Source organism: Brassica napus, chromosome C9 (assembly GCF_020379485.1).
Source record: "Brassica napus cultivar Da-Ae chromosome C9, Da-Ae, whole genome shotgun sequence".
Taxonomy (NCBI): domain Eukaryota; kingdom Viridiplantae; phylum Streptophyta; class Magnoliopsida; order Brassicales; family Brassicaceae; genus Brassica; species Brassica napus.
Window position 1 is genome coordinate 35,933,310 of NC_063452.1, and position 21,193 is coordinate 35,954,502.

At 42.4% G+C, this 21,193-nt stretch overlaps 1 non-coding gene across 1 annotated transcript; it reads left to right on the top strand.

Moving 5' to 3' along the window:
• The first annotated feature begins 20,689 nt into the window (after positions 1-20,689).
• LOC125593684 lies at positions 20,690-20,796 on the top strand. Its single transcript, XR_007329584.1, has one exon. It is a non-coding gene; the product is annotated as a small nucleolar RNA R71 (small nucleolar RNA).
• Positions 20,797-21,193: the final 397 nt, after the last annotated feature.

A 21,193-nucleotide genomic window follows, 5' to 3' on the forward strand; every position in this document is an offset into this window, starting at 1 on the left:
GCAGAGCTCAACATAACACCTTAGGACCTCCGGGTCCAAAAGGGTTACATCCTAAAACCTCCGGGTTTGAAGAAGGGATTCATCCTACAGCCTCCGGGTCCCTGGACAAAAGTTCATCCAGCCTCCGGGTTCCAGGACGAAAGTCCATCCAGTCTCCGGGTTCCTGGACAAAAAGTCCACACAACCTCCAATTTATGAATAATCGCCATGAGTTTCAGAAGGATGTATCTCTAAATCTTCAGATTCTGGGAAAACATGCCCATGATACTCTAGGTTCCAAGAAAGCACGACACAAGGCCATCGTAGCACTGATTGTAGCCTACCTCCGGGGGCAGATTGCAATATTACATAGTTGAAAGTTGCCAAGAATCAATGGCAGAGTTCAACTAGCGGTTCCATCTTCTCTATTGGGCATGGACACTACTGCTAACCACAAACAACATGTCCAAGAATTCGACTCCGGTACCAAGAGTCAACTAGGTTATCTCCAAGTACCAAGACGAACATGCTGAATGTCCCCCCTGCCAAAAGTCAAGGCACAATCCCGAGACGAGGCAAGAGGCTTCAACTATAACATCAAAACCTCAAGGAGCATAAAGTATGCTAAACGCAATAAGGGGACCGGTGCGAAGACCTGAATGAAAGTCCATTACAGCTTTTACAAGCTCAAGAGGTGCAAGCAAGGCCAGCGGAATCAAGCATGAGGATCCTCAGTTTTGGCCTCCGGGTCTTATTAAACCTCCTCATCCCCCTAATCCTTAGCCTCGCCAAGATTCTCCCTCTCAGAATTCCTGGGTCCTGACCCATACACTCCTCCACACAATTCAAAGAGCCTCAAGAAATGCAAACTGAAGTCTTGCTTGCACTAAGGTCGAGTATAGCTACAGGAGCAGCATAAGAATCTGGGGTATGAGCAGAAACATCACCCTTTATGCATACGATTTCGGTTTCTCCATCAAACTTTCAGCCAACTCCGACCAATCCCCACCATGGGGGAAACGTCTCATCCTTATAAAGGAGAAGAAGAAAGTCTTATAGGCTCAACTTGATCCTACGCTACAGTGATGTTCGCCTTTAGAGAATTTACTAGGTCCTACATGGTGGTTCTTTCTGATTATCCACTCCCAGGTCATCGGAATCAAGGGTACAGCTAGAGACCGAACACATGCCCGTTGAAGCATGTTTACCAAGTCTCTGCATGGGGTTAAGGATTTTTGTCCATTCTCCAGGTCATACATCTCCAATCAGGCTGCAAGCACATCTGAGCATTACAGACAAGGAAGTTTGATGGCCCAGGCTACGAGCTGACGTCCTACTCCAAACTCAACGAGGAACTTGATACTACAGTGCAACTCACGAAGTCCTATGAAGAAATCCATGTTATTTCCTGCCATCAAACATGAAACCAGAAAATAAGGGGCAAACTGTTGGGGAAAAATATTCCATGAAGAGATTTCTCCAGCTTCTGGCTTCCAGGTTCCTGCCTCAAGGTTCCGGGTTCCTGCCCCCAGGTCTAGGTCCCTTCCCCCGGGTCTGGGTCCCTGCCTCCAGCCTCCGATTTCCAGGCCGAGTGATTTATCCTGCCTTAGGATAAATGGAAATCTTCCTTTAATAAGATAACCAGTTTGGACAAGAGGGAATCTCCCTAAATCCGAGAGAAACAGGAAGTATTCCAATACATATGACCCCCCTTAAGAAAAAGGAAATATTCTATTATCTAAGGATATAATGAATATTTCCAAATCCTAAGAGGGAGGCACGACCTCCACCATAAATATAGGTTTCTAAACTTGTAGAAAGGGGTCCACGACGTCCATGACTAGAGCTCATCAACTCTACAGCCGCCAAGGGCAAGGTTTCGCACCTAGAGGACCATCTTCATCAACAAGGGGTCCCTCCATGCTCACTGAAGCACCTCGACACATCATGCTCACTGCAGCATATCGACAGGTCTACCATCTGTTCCGGCCATGTGCCCCCTAGAACAGATGACTCCTACCAACTACATAGCTACGTGCTCCCAAGGCTACGTGCCCATTAGGCCATGTGCCCACTAGAGCCCCGTGCTCCCAAGGCTATGTGATCATTAGGCCATGTGGACACTAGAGCCCCGTGCTCCCAAGGCTACTTGCCCATTAGGCCATGTGCCCATTAGAGCCCCGTGCTCCCCAAGGCTACGTGCCTCCATTAGGCTATGCACCTCCATCAGGCTACATGCCTCCATCAGGCTCCGCGCCCATCAAGGCTCCGTGCCTCCATATACATGAACTACGAATGGCTTGATCCCTCACTGAAGGGTACGTAGGCAGTCCCCACTGAAGGATGCAGCTATAAATCCACATGAACTACGAACGGCTTGATTCCCCCCCTTGAAGGGTACGTAGGAAGTCCCCACTGAAGGCTACAGCCATAAATCCAAACAACTTCCATGGTCCCGTGCGCAGATAGCTAAGGATTGACCTTGGTAGCCAGAACCCTCAACTACAGATGAGGAGGCACCCAAGGACCGGCCCAAGTAGCCGGAACCATCGATCCTAGATCAAGAAGACCCTGCGATCTTCACCATCGATAGGCGGCCCCCGCCTAACGACCAATCTCCCCTGCTGAGCACGGATCGCTTGTACACAAAAAGACCCTAGCAAATGTAAAGTTTCCGGAGATAAACATGAAGATCGAGGGAAAATAGAATATTTCCCCGAAGCGATAAACTTGACCAAGGGCAGAAGGGGACAATTCGTTTACTCTTAGAACTCTCTGCACTTAGAAACTTTAGGCATTATTCTTGACATGTTTTGTTTCTATGATTGGCACTCGATTACCAGATGAACGCGCACAGGCAGTTTGATCTCTTTGTTCACTCTTGAACTACGTTCGACTTGATCCTCGAAAGGGGTACGTAGGCAGCCTTTCATAAGGTTCAGTCCGAAATCAACCAAAACCTTTTTCGTATCTTTTTCGTCTTCTGTTATCGAGCTGCGACTCAACTAGGTTTAAGGTTTTAGGTTGCTAGAACTAGGTAATCCGTTGACAGCTCTTGCGGCCAAAGCTTTTATAACCTCTTGTAATGATCCCAATGCTCTTACGCGGATTCAAAATAAGATCTCTCTTCCTCTCTTGCGACTCGAACAACTCTTTCGATCAAAGATACAAACTGCACAAAGGAGACGTAAGAATTTAAAAAATTTTACACCGTGGAAACGAAAAAACGTGATAAAAGATATACCTTTGCATGATGCACCGACACTACACCCAATCCTCTTTTTTTCAAAGACTCCGCGTTGCTGCCTCGAGTGCATCCCCTCTTCCGACCTTTCGGAGGAACGATTGAGTAGCGCTGGGAGCACGTACCGCCAGGACAATCCCTCTCCTAGCCGGAGGTGGAGGCATCGACTCGGTAGCTTGATCCTTATCGTCGATCAGGACCGGTGTCGTAAACAAGCCGGAGGGCTGCGCCAAGACGTCCATTGTACCTGAGGCGTCTGCTCCTACCTGAGATGCGACGCTCGGTAAAACCTGGACATCGGGCTCGTGAGTCGGGACAACAGTTGGAGCAAAATGCAACGTGAGCTTCGGTGTCAGACCCCTTCCCAGCATTACGCCGATCCACCTTATCTCTGAAAGAAAGGAAACCAGCGACACAGGCCGGCGTACCATCGGAAGGAAGCGGGCCCAACATAGCGACAAGAGGGTTGGCATCACTCATCTCAACATCGGAATCTTTCTTTTCACCTTGGGAAGAAGACATCTTGAGATAAAAACCTAAGAGAGAATCTAGAGAGAGATGAAGGTGTGAAGAAAATGAAGGATGAGAGCTCACTACTTATAGAGGCATGAACAGGGAGTATCCTTTCGAGACCGGAATAATCTCAGAATGAAAAACGAAATACATCCCTAACTGTAGATTCCAATTTTTTTTTAAAACACGTCGCTCGCTCGCAAGAATCGTCTCCGAAGCTTGCAGGCTGGGGGGCTAACTGTTGGGGTCGAAAACAATTATCTCACAATCAAGGGTTAGGGCTACTATTTCGAGAAACTATTTCGTAAAATTATTTCGATGTTTTTTCGAAGAAGTAATTTTCTATTCTTAAGTATTGTAAAAAGATTAAAATACTTAGAAAGACTTATCCGCAACACCAAAGCAAGCAACCAATCGTCCGAAAACATGCTCAAAAGGAACAACCAGACCCAATGCGCGAACCGGTTGACGTACGAACCGTCGAACCACTCGACGTGCGTCGAGTGATCAAACCGTAGAACCACCCGACGTACGTCAAGAGGCTCGATACGTACATCGGGTGGTCAAACCATCGAGCCACTTGACGTACGTCGAGTGATCGAACCAACGAGCCACTCGATGTACGTTGAGTGGTTAAACCGTCGAACCACTCGATGTACGTCGAATTGTCGAACCAATGAGCCACTCGACTTACGTCCCAAGTTCCATCCCGAAACACTGGTCTGACATGAAACGATTAGGACAACATGAATTCGTGTATTCTCGTCTAACCCTCGATACGATCTCCTATGAACCACGGCTATACTGCCCCTTACTTCATCTTGATCGGGGTTATTGTCGAAATTTTACGATCAAAACCGCGATAACTTATTGAAAAATCGTAATAAACGCGACGACTCGAAAGACGCCCCAAAGAGGCCTAAACGAGTCTAGGAGCCCACTTAGGATTTTACTGAGAAAGAGACCATCAACCCTATGACGGTTTACACCATATCCACGGAAGAAGATAAATGTTAAATTTCCGAGGATAAATGTAAAGTTTCTGAAGATAATTATGAATATCGAGAAAAATGGAAATTTCCAAAGGGTGGCAAAGTCGGCCAAAGGGCATAACGGGAAAGCTTAAACCGAACTTGGAGGGAGTATATAAGGAGATTTAGGCGAGAGGCACCAAAAATAACTTTTTCAGAGCAAACTTAGCACTTAGAGCAATTTTAGGCAACTTTCTGTTTTTGTTATTCGAGCTGCGACTCAATTAGGTTTTGCAGTCTTAGGTTGTTAGAACTAGGAATCTCGGCGACAGCTCTCGTAGCCAAGTCTCTTTTACCTTGTTGTAACGCTCATACGCAAATTCGGAATAAGATCTACTTTGCTCTCTTTTTTGATTTCTTATATTTTCGTCTTTACTTTCGTGTTCTGATTGTTTCCCGTGTGGTTTAACATATATCCGGGACCTCTGGGAAATTAGGGTTTTCCTAACTATCCTAATTTAAACGGAAATTGACGGTGTGAATTTCGGTTATGACCCCCATTATTTTGCTCTAATAGAATGATCACACATTGTTTGGAACCGAGGGGTAGATACATTATCGATGACCCCACTATTCGCCTACAACTTTGCCCAATCATACTATAAATATATATATATATATATATATATATACTATAAATCGGATTCAGAGAAGAGAGAAGGGAAATCAGAAAAGGGTTATCTGTAGGTTCAAATACTTGCTTGATTTGATTCTGTGTGTTCAGTGATCGATACTTCCAAGGTAAAGCCTAAATCTTTATTATCTATATGTATGAAATGAGGCCAGTAGAGGGGTTAGTCAAACATGATTTGCTAAGTTGATGGATGAATTGAATTGGTTGCTAAACTAGGATATTGCATATAAAGTACTTCTAAAAGTTAAGATCGATTTGATGTGGTTTGCAATATTGTTGAGGTGATGATAGTAAGTTCTTCAATTGTGCGAGTCCCTGCTATTTTCAAACCTATTCCAGAGAGACTGCTCGTTGTTTTGCTTGAGAACAAGCAAAAGAGTAAGTCTGGGGGTGTTGATATACCATGGATTTTACCAATTTTAACCATGGTATATAGGTGTTTTAAAATATATTATAGTTTTTTGGAGTCTTTTTAGTATGTTTTCGGGTTTTGGAGTGATTTGAAGGAAAGTGGTGATTTTGTGCATTTTGGAGATAAAATGAGAGATACCCTTAGCTGAACATCGAACAGTCCAGCGGTCAACGATTGAAGACGATAATCGATTGACAAAAACCTCGTGTTGTCGATCGACAGAGAAGCGAGCAAAGACCAGACTTAGTTCCAACCGACTTTAAGCCCAAGTCCCACAAGAATGACCAAATTGCTCCTCACGAGTTTTAACCTAATATTTATATGCTCTTCCATTTTTCTTGGCAACACACGCCTTCATACTTTCACAAAACAAAATACTTAGAGTTTTAGGTTTGGAGAGCAGATCCAAGAACTCTAATATATTTATGCAGTTTTACTATTACTTTGTTATTAATTCCTTAGCTATGTCTGAGTAGTTCTCTTTGTTAGATTTAGGGTTCAGATATTAATGAGGGATTAGCCCAAAATATAGAATTTCTGAGTGTTACGATATCAATCAATTGAATTATTCTTTAATACATGTGTTCTAGAGTAGCTAACTAAGACCTTGTTTATAGATTTTAGGGCGCAAGCGGAAGCATGGTCCTTTGTTTGATCTAGTTTACATTGTGCTAGGATTGCTAGAAACAAGCGACAGCTGATTTAGTTTAACCTAGTGAACAAGTAAAACCCGTGCGGTAAAGCTTGCTGGAAGGAACATCGATTGACAACTCAGTAGTTGCATCGTTCGACGGGCTGAAAGGTGTATCGATCGACAATCCATAATTGTTATCGATCGACACTTTCTCAAGACCAACAAGCGACATGTGAGGTCATAGATCCGGCAATAGATAGTCTAAAAATACGGAAGTTGGTCGATTATAGTTTAGTTTGAGTTCTAGAATATCCAACATACACTTAGTCTCTATACCTCTATAATCCTGATTGTCTTAATAGAAACCCTAAGTCTAACGCCTTTCATATCTGTTTAAAACCCCCAATCAATCAACCGAGCAATTACTTTGCTCACCACTGCTGTTTACATTTAAACATGTTTGCCTAGCTTAACAACATAACTACTAGATCTTTTGTGTGCCTTAGCTCCCTGTGAATTCGATCCCAAGGTGCTACAACTCGACCTCTTATTTGAGAGAGTACAAATCACTCCTAAGGGTAATTTGAGTGATATAAATGCTCGTGGGGAAGAAGAGGTAACGTAGTTGGTTACTTTCGCATGATTTTATTCTCGTGGACCACTAACTTGAGTTTTTCTTGCAGCTTATGATCCTAACCCTCCGTTTCTGGCTGACCTTCTTGCTGTTAGGGACATTCTTAGGGGCGGTCCGTCCTTCTAGGGACATTTTTCTCTGGAGAGAGTCCGGGCAGAAGTGACGCTTCATGAGTTGCAGTTTGGTACAGGAGTCGAAGATGATCTGGAACCGATAGTTGACGATCCCGCCTTGTTAGCGCTTAGATGTCGCATCTGAGCGGAGGCCTGGAGTATCTAGTCCTGTGTTTGGTTCCTATTGATCTTGAAGAAGATGCGTTGTTTTAAGAGGGAGTGTGTTACCAATTCTATCTTTATGCTATGTCTTAGATCTATGTCTGTTCTGGCCGAGTGTGGTCGTTTTATATTTGAGTGTGTTTATGGCCAAGTATGGCCGTTTAACGTTATCAGGACTGGGTGTGTGTAGCTTCGAATCCCTGCTGTTGGGCGGCGTTTATCTGAATAAGATCTAAGTTTTTTAGCATTTGGAGAGCTTTTATGAATACTTGCGATAAGTGTAGAGGGAAGAATATGAGTAGTCACTTTCACTCTTAGTGAATCGTTATGTCCCTTGCTTTTTTAAGATGAAGGTATTCGAAAATTCTGAAATTTTTGCAAAGTTTTGTGACCGTTTAGATACGAACGAGGAGACATGTTTTAGGATCTCGTATCAACTTCTTATATCATGTCTTGAGATGTTAGAGACAAGAGGGATGGGTTTAGGGCAATATCTACGTTTACTCTCGGCCTAAGGCTATGCGACGACTAATCGAATTTTGTTTCGCCTGTTTGTAATTTTAACATGAGTTGTACCGATTTAAAGTCAGCAAATTGTTTTCGGATTATACTACTTGTCTTAGTAAGAATCGAGCTACTTCCAAAGACCTTTAGGAGTGCTGGCCAAAATTTCAGATTTCTTGTATAGTCCGCTATGTTATCCTTGTCGGATGTAAGATGACCATTTTCGCGGAAAAGGTCTGACTACAAGTTCATTTAGAGAACGTATTTTGATTTATCGGTTGGGGCCAATCGACAGGGGTTTTTAAGATGGTGTTGTGAATTTATAGTCGCGGATGGACTGTTTTATGGAACAATATTTGAACAATATTTTATAGAAATTGCAACGTCTCGCTTTTTCTGAAGATATGTTTTCATTGGAGTGATTTGTGATTTTCTCCATAAAGAAAATTGAGTTAGGATCGAGTTGCGGCCGAGAGTCTTGTTTTGACTATGTTGGAAATTAATTCGAAAACGTTTTTTTCTTTTAAGAATATTTTCTCCGTATACCGCTTTGCGGGTTTGTAAAGATGCTTGCAGAAAGGCTTATTTCAATAAAGAAATGCTTAGAGAATTGGGAATTCGTTTTTTCGAATTGATTTTTTTTTTTGGGTTTAAGCGAGCATTGGGTTTCAAACTTATGGGAGTATACGAGTATACGTATACGTACCCACCCGTCCTTTTTAGAGAGGGGATAGCTAAACTCGCCTTTTAGCGAGTTGCCTTCGTACCTCTTTCGAGGACCAAGCCATCTTGTAGTTCAAGGGGTTGCCGCGAGTGACTTACTCGCTGGATGCGGCTGCATGAGTGACTTACTCACTAGATGCGGCTGCGTCGATCGCTTTAGTCGTGCTGACTGTTGCAGGATCAACGATCGTTTCTAGATTGGTTTTCTCCGGACTAGTGAAATTGTTAGGCACAGCGATTTGATTGTTGTCCGCAGCCGTTGCTTGTGTAGAATATTTATGATTTCGGATCATCCTTTGTCGGAGATTTTTCGGCAATGGCCTGAGTTATCTTTGTGCATTTTGGTTTACCATAGAAGTTGTGGTGATCTGTCGTAACTTTTGTTCGGCCTGGAAGCAGATTCACGATTCTTTTTTACATCCCCATATTGCGGCGATCCCTTTAGGAGTTGGGAACTTGATGCCTAGATGGTATGTCGACGGGAATGCTTTCATGGTCTTTATCATAGGCGTTCCTATGATCACGTTGTAGATGGTCGGATGGTTGACTATGGCTAAGTCGATGATCTTTGTGACTTCTTTCGCCATGACGGGGAGATTGATTTATCCGCGAGTCATTGATGTTATGCGAGAAAAAACGGTCAAGGGTTTTGGCATTGGTATGACTTCTCCGAGTTCAATGTTGATCCTCTAGAGGGTGTCGCGGAATATGAAGTTGGCCGTGCTCCTCGTGATGACTAGGATCCTGCCAACTTCGAGATCCCGGCAGTCTCTTCGTCCTCGAATACAATCCTATCATTTGGGATGTTATTGGACGGAGGTGACGATGGTTAGTTTGAACATGTCTCGGATTTTCGTTGGTAAGCTTTGATGGATGAGACTGAATCGCGATAAAACGGTGACTCCCCAATGACCATGTTCACTCTGCGATGGTTGCTCTCGTTCCCTCTCTCGTCTTGCCTCCTTCCGTGTTTATCGCCCGAGTGATTTTCACGAGAATCCTTTTCTGGAGTTGGATCCTTATCAGTACCCAGCTTGCGGTCCGAGTCCAAGAGGAGGTCCTTCATTCTGGTCACTTGGGAGAGTTCGCCAGCGAGGAGTTTGGCGGCCAGTCTCACATAGAACTTTGCAATTTGCAGTAGAGTGGCCTTTCGTCTGGTGGAACTCGCAGAAGGAGTTGTCCCTGTAAGGGTTCATCGTCCAGGTGTTTCCCAATGTTGTCCCCTATTCTGAGTTGAGGGCATAATTGTGTGCACCCTCGACGTCTTCTCCCTCATGGTGGACATACTTGTTGTTACGAGAAGGTTTCTTTTTGGCGGACGTCTTCTGCGGATTATGTTTTTGCGATAGGACCTTCATCTCTTCCTCCATGTTGATGAAGTATGTTGCTTTATGAAGGGTGTCCTGATTCGTGTACAGGTTTTCGAGGGATATCCATTGTCGGAACTTTGACTTGAACCATAGAGTTTTTTTCGGAGCGCGTCGACAGCCACCTTGTCGCTGATTCCAGTGACTGTCGCCATTACTAGCTTGAATCTAATCATGAAATCGCGTAACGATTCTTCCTCTCTCTTGGACAGATTCCACATGTCGACGTTGGAAGTTTCTCTATCCATAAACATGTAGTACTGGTTGAGAAATTCGGACACGAGTTGTTTAAAGCTTTCGATGGCATTCCTCTTTAGACGAGAAAACCATTCAATGGCAGCTCCCTGTAGGTTTTTGACGAAGAGGTGGAAGTAGCCAGCGTCATGTTCGTGCTACCTGAGCTTGCACCTTCCCATCGCGATCTCGAAAGACTGCAGATGCGCTTTCGGGTTGGTGGTACCATTGTACACGGGAATTTTAATCTTCCCAAGATCGGAGTCGTTTGTCTCTGTGATGCGAGCAGTGAAAGGAGTCTTCCGAGCCTCCTCGAGAAGCCTGTCGATCTCGAGTGCGGCACTGGTAGCGTGGTGAATTTGAGATTTCACAGCTTTCACTTATGGGGCTGTCTTTGTCATGTAATCATGGAGATCGTGGATTTCATTGTCATCATCGCCAGCAGTTTTCCGACCTTGTCGGCGTTTTCCGCAAGTGAATCGGGCTTGCTCCTCGGCGAGCTTTTCTTGTTCGCCCCAGAAAACGTTTTCTTCTTCCTCAGTCATGGGTTTTTCGAACGAAGAATCTAGCAGACCTGTATGGCTCCTAGTACTTCTTGGATTCACGTCAGCATCCTTGTCCGAATGTTCGGACTGATCGCTGGGATCCAAGTTGACTCGATCGACCTCGTTTCCGTCGACATCAAGCTGGGGAGACGGAAGACTCTCTGAGTCTTTCCGTGTTGCGACAGTGGTTATCTCATCGGGATTTTGTCCTGACATGTTTCCCTGCGCGTTCCCCGGTTTGTCCGTCAAATCAGGAAGTGATATCACTCAAATTACCCTAAGGAGTGAATTACTCTCTCAAATAAGAGGTTCGGATGTAGTACTTAAGGATAGAATCCACAGAGACTCTAGAATTACACAGTAGATTTAAAGTCTTCGAAATAAAGCTAGACAAATAGGTTTTAAGCAGTAAATGAAGTGGTGAACAAGGTAGTTGTTCGATTTGTTTGATTTGAGGTTGTTAACAGTTGGGAAAATTGCTAGATTCAGGTATTATCTTAGGTATGATACGTAAGAAACTTATTAGGCTTATTAAGGTTTTATAGATATTAATTGTTCTCGAACTCAAACTTGGGTAAAATTAATTGGATTTTCTATATCTAGATCTCGGATTTCAACTTTCGTATATCAACCACGAGAAAGTGTCGATCGATGATTCTTAAAGAATATCAATCAATACATCTTTCAAAATATCGATCGACAAAGCGATTGTCGCGTTGTTCGATGCTTCTTCTAGAAAGCTTTACGAGTGGGTTTGATTAGTGTTCTCTAACTTACTAGACCAACTTTCTTGTGTATCTAGTCAGTTAGATCATACTAGTTTAGTTTCAGGTATTGGGCCAAGCTATTGCTTGTCTCAATTAATCATAGGATCTAAGTTAAAGGGTGATCAATCCTAAACTTAGCATTAAGAGCAACTAGATGAAGAACTATATTTTAAACACCTTAGCAACAGTTCATGTTAGCAATACATAAATCAACCTTATGAGAAACCTAAATCTAACAATAGGACGACTCAGACATATTCATAAGAGACATAGTTATGATGGTCTGGATAATACTTTGAATAAAGGAATAACAAGAGAAACAATAAATAGAGTAAAGAAAGCAAGAGAGTTCAAGATCTTCTATGTTATGAAGTTCAGATCTCTCTCTCCAATCCTAAGCTCTCTCTCCAATCGTAATTGGGTTTCTTCTCTCCAAACTAGGTCTAAAAGGTTTCTAGGCAAGTCTGCCTTTAAAATGGTACAAAACCCTAATAATATAGCCTAACAGAGAGCCATGGACTTAAGATGTAATTATTGGAACTTTTGTGAAACTTGCAATCTTCTAATTTGTCGATAACTCGCGGGTGGCATCGCTGTCGAACGATGGTAAGAACCTTCCGTTGATAGATTATTTGTGGTAATCGCCGGTTGATATTCTGATTCAATAATCGACTCCTTCTCTGTTTCCAGCAAAGCTCTCAAAAAGTCTCCAAATTGCCCCAAATACATCATTTTCCTCAAGTAAGTACCTGAACCTGTAATTACTTTAAAAAGGGTCCAAATGCATATAAAAGACTCTAAATAAATATATAAATCATGGTTGAAAATGGGTAAAATCCATGACCAATCAACTCCCCCAGACTTACCTTTTTGCTTGTCCTCAAGCGAAACAAGAGCAGTTTTTCTGAGAGAGGTTTGAAAACAACAAGGACTCACCTAATTTTTAAACTTAGAATCATCACTTCTATAATGTTGCTAAACGCATCAATGAAATCCTAACTTTAGAAGCACATCATACAATATCCATGTATAGCAACCAAATTCATCTAGCCAACAAATCATGTCTGACGCTCTCCTTCACTAACCTCATTTCTTGCATAAATAAAAGTGTAGGTTTTACCTTGGGAGTATCGATCACATGATGCAAGGATGCTCAAACAAGTATCTGGACTTGCAGGTAAAAAGAAGTTTCTATCCTCTCTCTCTGTGCTTATTTCTCTGTTAGTCAAAGTATGCTTTCATCACATGATCATTGACCATGATTGGACATACTTCCATGAATCAAGTTTGAATGGTTTTAGCCACCAAATCTTGTTCACTTCTTTTTGACTTATATCCTAGGATTCTTTGTGAATCAAGCCTTAATGGTTGTAGCCACCAAGTCCTGTTCGAATCTTTTACCTATAGAATTCTTATGAATCAAGCATCAATGGTTGTACCCACCAAGTCATGTTCGAATTCTTTTCCTAAATTATTATTATTATTAATATTTTAAAGAAAATTCGAAATAGAGAGAAAAAGGGTGATAAATCGACACAAGGTTTTACCTTCCAGACTTGTTTGAAGTATCCGATCCCATGTATACCAAACCCCAAGACAAGCAGTTGAGTCAGGTTATGTTGGAGGTCAGCTTTGGTTCCTTCAAACATTCTTAGCAAGTGTTGTCATAGTTGACAAGTTGATCCACTTTAGTATCTCTAGTACTTTCTGCAGTCAGTACGTCTAAGAGTGGCGCTATAGAGTGGTTAGATAACATGTAAAAATTTAAAGAAGTTCATTGTCCCCTTCTTGACTTGATATATCTATTCTTTTTTTAAGGAAAAATTTAAATAGAATCAAATAACAAACTAGTATTATCAGTAAATACCTCCCCCAGACTTAAATTTCACTGTCCTCAGTGATATCCAGTCTAAGATTGGTTAGAGAATAGATCATAAATACTTAGTTAGATGTTAGACAAGAGAAAATATTTTCGTACCCTTCTGTCTCGAGCGTCGATCGACATAAGCACCTCTTTGTCGATCGACATAAGCACCTCTTTGTCGATCGATGTTGCGGAGACAGTTTATTTTTGTGCTTGCTGCAACGTGTTAAAGGGTCCAACTCATCACAATATGAGTATTAGTCAGAGATGTTAGCTCTGTTAGACAATCCAAACACATTGAAGATCAGCAATAGATAAACTTAAGTCATAACATAATAGAATAAATCCGAAAAGAGATCCTAATAGTATGAGAGCAATATAGAACGTAAGGGCATCATTAACCCTGGTCTCTTAACCGGAGTTCCTAACTCATGATTTGACATTTTTTGTTTTTTTTTTTTTACACTTTTTGGCTAAGAGACAGCTGTTATATCTTATTTAAGAGACGGTTCTTAGCTTTTCTTAGTTAAAATCTAAGAAAAGCTAAGAACCCTCTCTTAGCCGAAGCTAAGAACCCCAGTTAAGAGACGGGGGTTAATGATGGTCTAAGTAGATAGGGATAGAAATATGAGGACTAGTCCTCAACAGTAGTCTCGTCGGTGGTCTCCTCGGAGTCGTCCCTACGCTGGCATGATGGTGCTATGGCTGATGGTGAGCTGGCTCTGACACTCGCCCTGCTCGAACAGCAGCATCTCGATACTCTAGCCCAGATGGCGCTAAGAGCATCAACTACGACGCGCTGGAAGTCTCCCTCAGGTCGTGTGGACATATCTTGCCGGGAATGGTGGGAGTGCTGGCTCTGGCTGCTCCTGATGAGGTCATGCAGCTCACTGTACGGTTTAGCGGCGTGGCATGGTAGGTGGGTCACGGAGGAGGCGCGGATCAGGGTGAAACTGGATGCTGGCAAGGCCCTCTGAGAAGTCTGTGACTGAACGCCAAGGTAGCTCTATCAAGTGTGTGCCATCCGCGTCTCTGAAACTCCAGCAGAGACTATCCTTGAGCCAATGTGCGCTCCTGAGGTGTGTTGTATCCATGTAGACGCGCTGGTCAACAACCACAGCCTTATCTAACGGTATCTGCAGTGCATGAAGATCGGTGTAAGCAGACTCCCGGCCGTCTCCATCTTCGCTCCCGCTGTCTGGAACGGCTTCATCTTGATCTTGACGAGCTGCTCAGCGAAAAGAGCTCCCAGGTTGGGCCACATGTCGTCGTCTGGCTCCGCAATACCTTCCATGTGAACCAGGATCCTCACCGCATAGTAGACCAATGAGACCTCATGCACCCGAACCATGTTCGGTTCCATCTTGCACAACAGAGTGTTGGCAAGGACCTTGATGAAGTAGCGCAGAGTCGGGTGACAAATGTCCGTGTGAGTGGCTGAGCCTGAGTCAAAATGGCCAGAAGCTATATGCTCCCAAAACTACGATCTCCCCATGAAACCGGGAACAGAGGCGCGCTGAAGCCACGAGTTCTGAAAACCGTAGATGGTGCAGAGAGTCATGAGAGGGACACTGTAACGGATGCCGTGGATGAAGAAAGTCAAGGTACCTTCGTTCTCCCTTTTCACCCTTTCGTTGGCGTAGAAGACATGCACCATGGCCATGAACTGACGGACACTACAGGAAATAAGGGCAGTAATAGCGGACGGAAAACGCTATGAGTCATGTATAATAGCGCTTCTTTGTCTGCTCTGACAGCGCCCGCTATAATAGGTCCAACACTTTTGATAGCGGATCTGTCGTATGCTATAGTTAAATAAACAACAATAGCATTAATTCCTATGCAATTGTTAATATTTATAATAATGAATTGATTTTAATTTTTAAATGTAATATTTAATCCGAATTTTTGTAATAAAAGCAATTAATCATATTATAAAAATTAAATCAACCAAATAAAATTAAATAGAGAATTAGTTTAAACTTAAAAGTTAAATTTTATTCATTAATTAATATTTGTTTACAAATAAAATCAGTTTATACATCAAACCAAAAAAATTAAACCAAAACCTAATTAACCAAACCTAAATAAACCAAAAATTTAATAACCAAAAAATTTAAACAAAACCTAATAAACCAAAACCTACATCTCTACGTCTCTTTCTTCTCTTCTTCTTCTTCTACACCACCACCGCTGCCAGCTTTCTCTGCCATCTCTGCCATCTCCGACTAGCTTTCTTCCATGGCTTGAGATGTCACAGCTAAAGTTTTGTACCACTCTTTCTCGAAAGTTAAGCATTAGCATTAGTCAAGGTCTGAAGAAGCTTGGCGGCTTGGGACTTGGCAGCCTGTTAAGATTACCTGCAGAAAATATCAAAACAAAAGAAGACCATACGCATCAGATTGCAATGAAAGCTAGGAGCAAAGCAAGAAACTCACATAGCTTTTCTTAATCAAAGTTGAAATCCTTTTCCAAATCCAAAAACACATCCTAATCACTCATATAAATGATTAAACTTCAGAGACAAAACAATCAAACCAACTCTGCTCACGACCCACTTCATGTACCAAAATCAAAACAAAATCAGAGAGAGAGAGAGAGAGAGAGAGAGAGAGAGAGAGAGAGAGAGAGAGAGAGAGAGAGCTTGAACGGAGAGGTCCATGGCAAAGAGAGGCTGAGACTTCCCCCTCTGCTTATGAAGGACAGCCGTATTCCGCCTTGCCACCGGCGCTGCTCCACCATCTCTGTTTGTGGCTCGAATCTGACTCGAGTCAAACGTTGTCAACGAAGCTTTCGTCATGGCCGAGTGAGAGAGATAGAGATAGAGAGAGATGTTTGTATCCAGACAGGTTGAATCGTAAAAGGCTGAAGACTTTGTGATTTTAGGTTTAACGATTCAAAGGATAGATGGAGAAGAATGAATCGTGTGAGAGAGAAAGAGAGAGAGAGAGAGGTTGAAAGGATAGATGGAGAAGATTGATCTTAGGCCACAGGATCAAAAATAATCAATGGCCACAAATTGTAATCCTGGTTTTTGATAGATTGACCAATAAGGAGAAAGTGAGAGGATTGACTAAGATTGATTTGTAACCATTGGATTAAAAAAAATCAAATGGTCAAAAATTAACCAGTCCAAAACTATTTTTTAATAATTGTTTTAGAAATTATTGTTTAACTAAATTTATTTATATAAAATTAAATTAGATTCTAATTATTGTTATATTTATTTTGTATTTAAAATTTAGAGTTTAAAAGTATGAGTTTAGAGTATATGTAATATGATTTTGGGTATATGATTTGTGCTATGGTATAAATTTAGAGTTTAGGGTTAGAGTATTAGAATTGAGATTTGTATTAAAATTAAAAATTTTAAACTAATAAAAATTAGAATTTGAAGACTTTTAGTTAGAGTTTAGGGGATGTGATTAATTTAGGGTATGATATTGATATTACGTGTATACGCACACCAATTAACCTAATGTGAACACTACCACAATCGAATGGTATGTCGATGTAGCACTTTAGGATCGAATCCACAGAGACCAACGATAACACTTTATCTTTATGGGATCAATACTTAGCTAAAACAATGATGGGGTTTTGAGATTAAGGTTTCGTAAGCAAGTAATAAGATTAATTAAAGCTTTCAGATGATTAAAATGCTAGCCTAGGGTGGTTTGGTCGGGTGTTAAACAAGTGTGAGCCAAACAATTATTCAAGTTCGATTAAAGACCAGTCTAGAACTCGAATCACTTAAGATAGATCAGCCCACTGTCGTGGTGCTTCACCTTTTGTCAATCGATCTCAGTACCTAAACTGTCGTTTGGACTGAGATGTGATGACAAACATTAAGATCAAGTCCGATCTGTTCACAAAACACCCTAACATCTACTTTCGCTGGTTAGGGATATGATGCTCATTCAAGTTATGTCTAGCAACCTATAACACTTTTGATGAATAGATTAAACCTAGAATCAGGCACTAAGTGGTTAACTTGATGCAAGCCTTAAGAACCACAATGAATGAAGACAATCGATTTATAACTTATTTATGTCAAGCTCACGGATCTAACACCCTAACACCATAGACTAAGCAAGCTGACTACTCAGCCATGAAGAAAGAAAACACAGAGACAGAGATATAAAGCAACATGAAATATGACTGAAGTAAAGTAATAGGGTTCAGGGGGTTCTTCTCTAAACCGAGAGAGATGGTTTTCTCCCTTTACAAAGTAGCAAAATCTCAAGTCTCAAACTCTAAGGTCTGGTTTCTTCTCCAAAAAATAGGGTAGTAAAATTTAAAAAAACAGAAAAATAAGTTTTTTGGAAGCCACATGCGGCTGGGAGAAAAAGATGGGATAATTAGGGTAAATCCCGTAATGACTTGTAGTTTCCTTAAAAATCTCTACCGCTGGAACAGGCACTCGGGTTGCTCCACTCTATCCAGAACAGTCAAACGGGTTGCTCCGCTATCGGGAACAGTCACTCAGACTGTTCCACGTGAAAATCTCCAGATTGCATTGTGTTCTGTCCTTTTTGTTCCTGTTGGTCTATCTCCAATCCAATGCAACTCTAGACCTGTATCGAAAAAGACTAAGAAGACTCGATAATGACTTGAAAACCAATTAGAAAACATATATAAAAGATGCCATAAACACCATATATCAATTCCTCCAGACTTAGATCCTTGTTTGTCCTCAAACAATGTCAAGTATAAAGAAAAGGGAGAAATGTTTGAAAGTTTGAGAACTCTCCTATTCCCAGCAACCATTCTTTAACCACGAATCTCTGAACCATACAAGCAATAAAACTAGGACAATACACCCTTACCGGAACCCCACTGACTACTGTTCAAAAATCGGCTCCATACTCTTCATCTCAAACCTGAAAAAGCAACACTATCGAGACAGAACTCCCTACATTCATTTAAGAGTAGCGTGAGCTTCTCATCACAGGCACTATTCAGGGTAGATGGTCTAATGCCCATAACAAGAAGTATTTCAGTCAAGATTAGGTTAAATTTAGGTAGAGTTAAGTCTACCCAGTGTAACCTTATCGGCTGAGAACTTCTGGAGAATCAAGTGAGATATGTCAGGGTGTTACAGGTCCACATGTGTGTCTTTCGCCACTGCTAAGGTCACTGAATAAGATAACTAAAGCACGAGGTGGTTAGTGATCAACACGGAATAAGATCCTACTTCCCACAAATTTTTTACTGACTCAATCCTAAAAACTGACTCAAACTGACTCAAAAGAAGAACAAAAGAAAGAAACGAGTTAGTAAACGACGAAAACCCTCCCCCAGACTTACTTCACAAAGTCCTTGGTGTGAAAATAAATCAGAGAGAAGGTGAAAAAAAGAATAAACATTTTTTTTTGTGTGAGATACTTACCTGAGTGGAGCGAGCGCTCCACGAAAATTCTGGGTGTTCCATCGCAAGATCTTCAACTGGAGCAGTCGCTCCCTTCAGTGGGTTGCCTCCCACCAAGCGCTTGGTTTAAGTCACTAGCTTGACTTGGTGACTGGGATCAGTTGGGTTGAGCAGGAGGGCTTGTTCCAAAACAAGCTCCACAATCAGACATGTTCAGCTTCAAAACTCTGCTCAACAACCCTTTCACAGCAGCTTCTCCTTTCTCTTGCAGCTCATGTGTGAGAATTACTCTGACTTTAGAGAAAGGTTTAGAGGTACCCTTGCACTTTACCTCATACTCAATGGATTTTTCATCACACAAGCGAGGTATCAAAGTCATCATACGATCACCCTTGACCCTTTTCTTCTGGACTTTTTCATCCAGCTTTACATTCCCATTGAGTTTCTTGGTATCAATGTGAGGATCTCCATCCAGGACTTCTTTGATCTCACCCTTTTTACCAAGCTCCTTCTTAGAAACAATTTCCAGCTGTTCTCCACTAACCACTGAGATGCATGATGCATATCGGATTTCTGATCTGGTTGGGACAGCCTTGTAGAAAACCTTCTTGTTGATGTTGGAGAAGGAGACTCTCTTATTAGGCATGTCGACGATTGCTCCCACTGTAGCCATAAATGATCTTCCAAAGATCAAAGGCATCTCATGATCGTTCCTTATCTCAACAACTTGAAATTCGGTATGGAGCACACAGTCCCCAACCTGGACAGGAAGATTGCGAATGGTTCCATAAGGAACTTTCATGGAAGAGTTTGCAAAGGCCAGATTCACCTGAGAAGGCTCAACATCAACGATGCCCAGCTCGTCTACAATCGCTTTTGAGACAAGGTTCACACTAGACCCAGAATCACAAAGAGCTTCCTTAAACTCTACTCCAGCAATGGAACAAGGAAAAATAAACTTTCCAGGGTCATCAACCTTAGCCAGTACCTTCAGCGATGGTGTCAGTGCTTTAGTAAAGAGTGCCTTGATTTCCTCCCGATATTCTCTGCAATTTTTGAAGAACATATGCAATGGCCGAATCTCCCAAGCATGTTCAAATGAGATCTTTTGAGGAAGCCTTCTTACCATCTTCCTAAACCCAGCCAGCTGCTCTGCACTAATAGGATCCATCAGATGTTTAGGTGGAATTGGATAGGGAACCATTGGAACATAGACTCGCACTGGTAGAGTCTCAGCAGGTTCGCTAGGAGCAGTCACTCCAGTGCTAGCAGACTGTTCTGTGTTCTCTTCTGCGCCTAGAACAGTCTCAGCGAACGGCTGCTCTATTGCATTACAATGCTCAGTCCTAGGATTTTTATCAGTTTTTCCAGGGAGCGTCCATTGTTTCCTCTTGACACTCTCAGTTGTTTGAGCAAGCTGAACATCGATCTTTCTTTTGTGGCTCGCAAGAGTGTCATACTTGGCATTCAGCTCTGTGAACATGTTGCCCATCCTGGTGTCCATTTCCGTGGTTACCTGATTCAACACTTTGGCCTGAACCTGCTGACCCAGCAACTGCTGTTGCATCAAAATACCCAGACCCTTCAGCTCATCTGGTTGACTGTTCTCGGTAGCTGGAACAGCTTTCCGATTGCTCTGCGGTTGTCGATGGTTATGATTCTGAATATGCCCCGCCGTAGCTTGCTCCATGCTGAAAACGTGCCCTTGGTTGTTTATCAGTAGCTGATCAACCTTGGCAGTCAGCTCATCTATCTTCTGGGTGTCAGAACTTTTCCCTTTCTTGGAGCAATCACTCTCCTCGTTCTTATTGGCTGAGGTAACAACCATGTTCTCAATTAGCTCAACCGCTCTATGAGTGGTCTGAGTCATGAAGTCTCCATTGCTGGCAGAGTTCATAGCACTCTTAAATTCCCAGTCAACTCCATCATAGAAAATTTCCAAAAGGTAGTCGTCATCAAATCCATGGCGAGGACATTCTCTGCGATAGTCATTGAACCGCTCTCATGCGTCACAGAAAGGCTCATCAGTGAGCTGTCTGACGGAGGTGATCTTGTTCCTCAATGCAGTTGTTCTCGCCTTAGAGTAGAAATGGTTGAGGAATGCTGATCGGACCTGTTCCCATGAAGTGAGAGAGCCGGTAGGGAGAGAGTTCAACCACCGTGCAGCTTTTCCATCAAGAGAGAATGGGAATAACATGCACCTGATGTAGTCTGGTGGAACACCAATCGCGCGAGTGAAACTGCAGACTTTTTCGAGCTCACAATATGCTCCATTGGAATTTCTGTAGAGTGACCAGAGAACACCTTTCTCTGTACTAGACCGATCAAAGCAGGCTTGATCTCGAAGTCCTGCCTGGTGCAGGGTGGAGGAACTATGGCAGAACGAGTTGTAGGGATGTTGCAAGGAAGGTTTCTCTGCCCGATTGGAACACTCTGCGCCAGCTGTTCCTGCTGATGTTGCT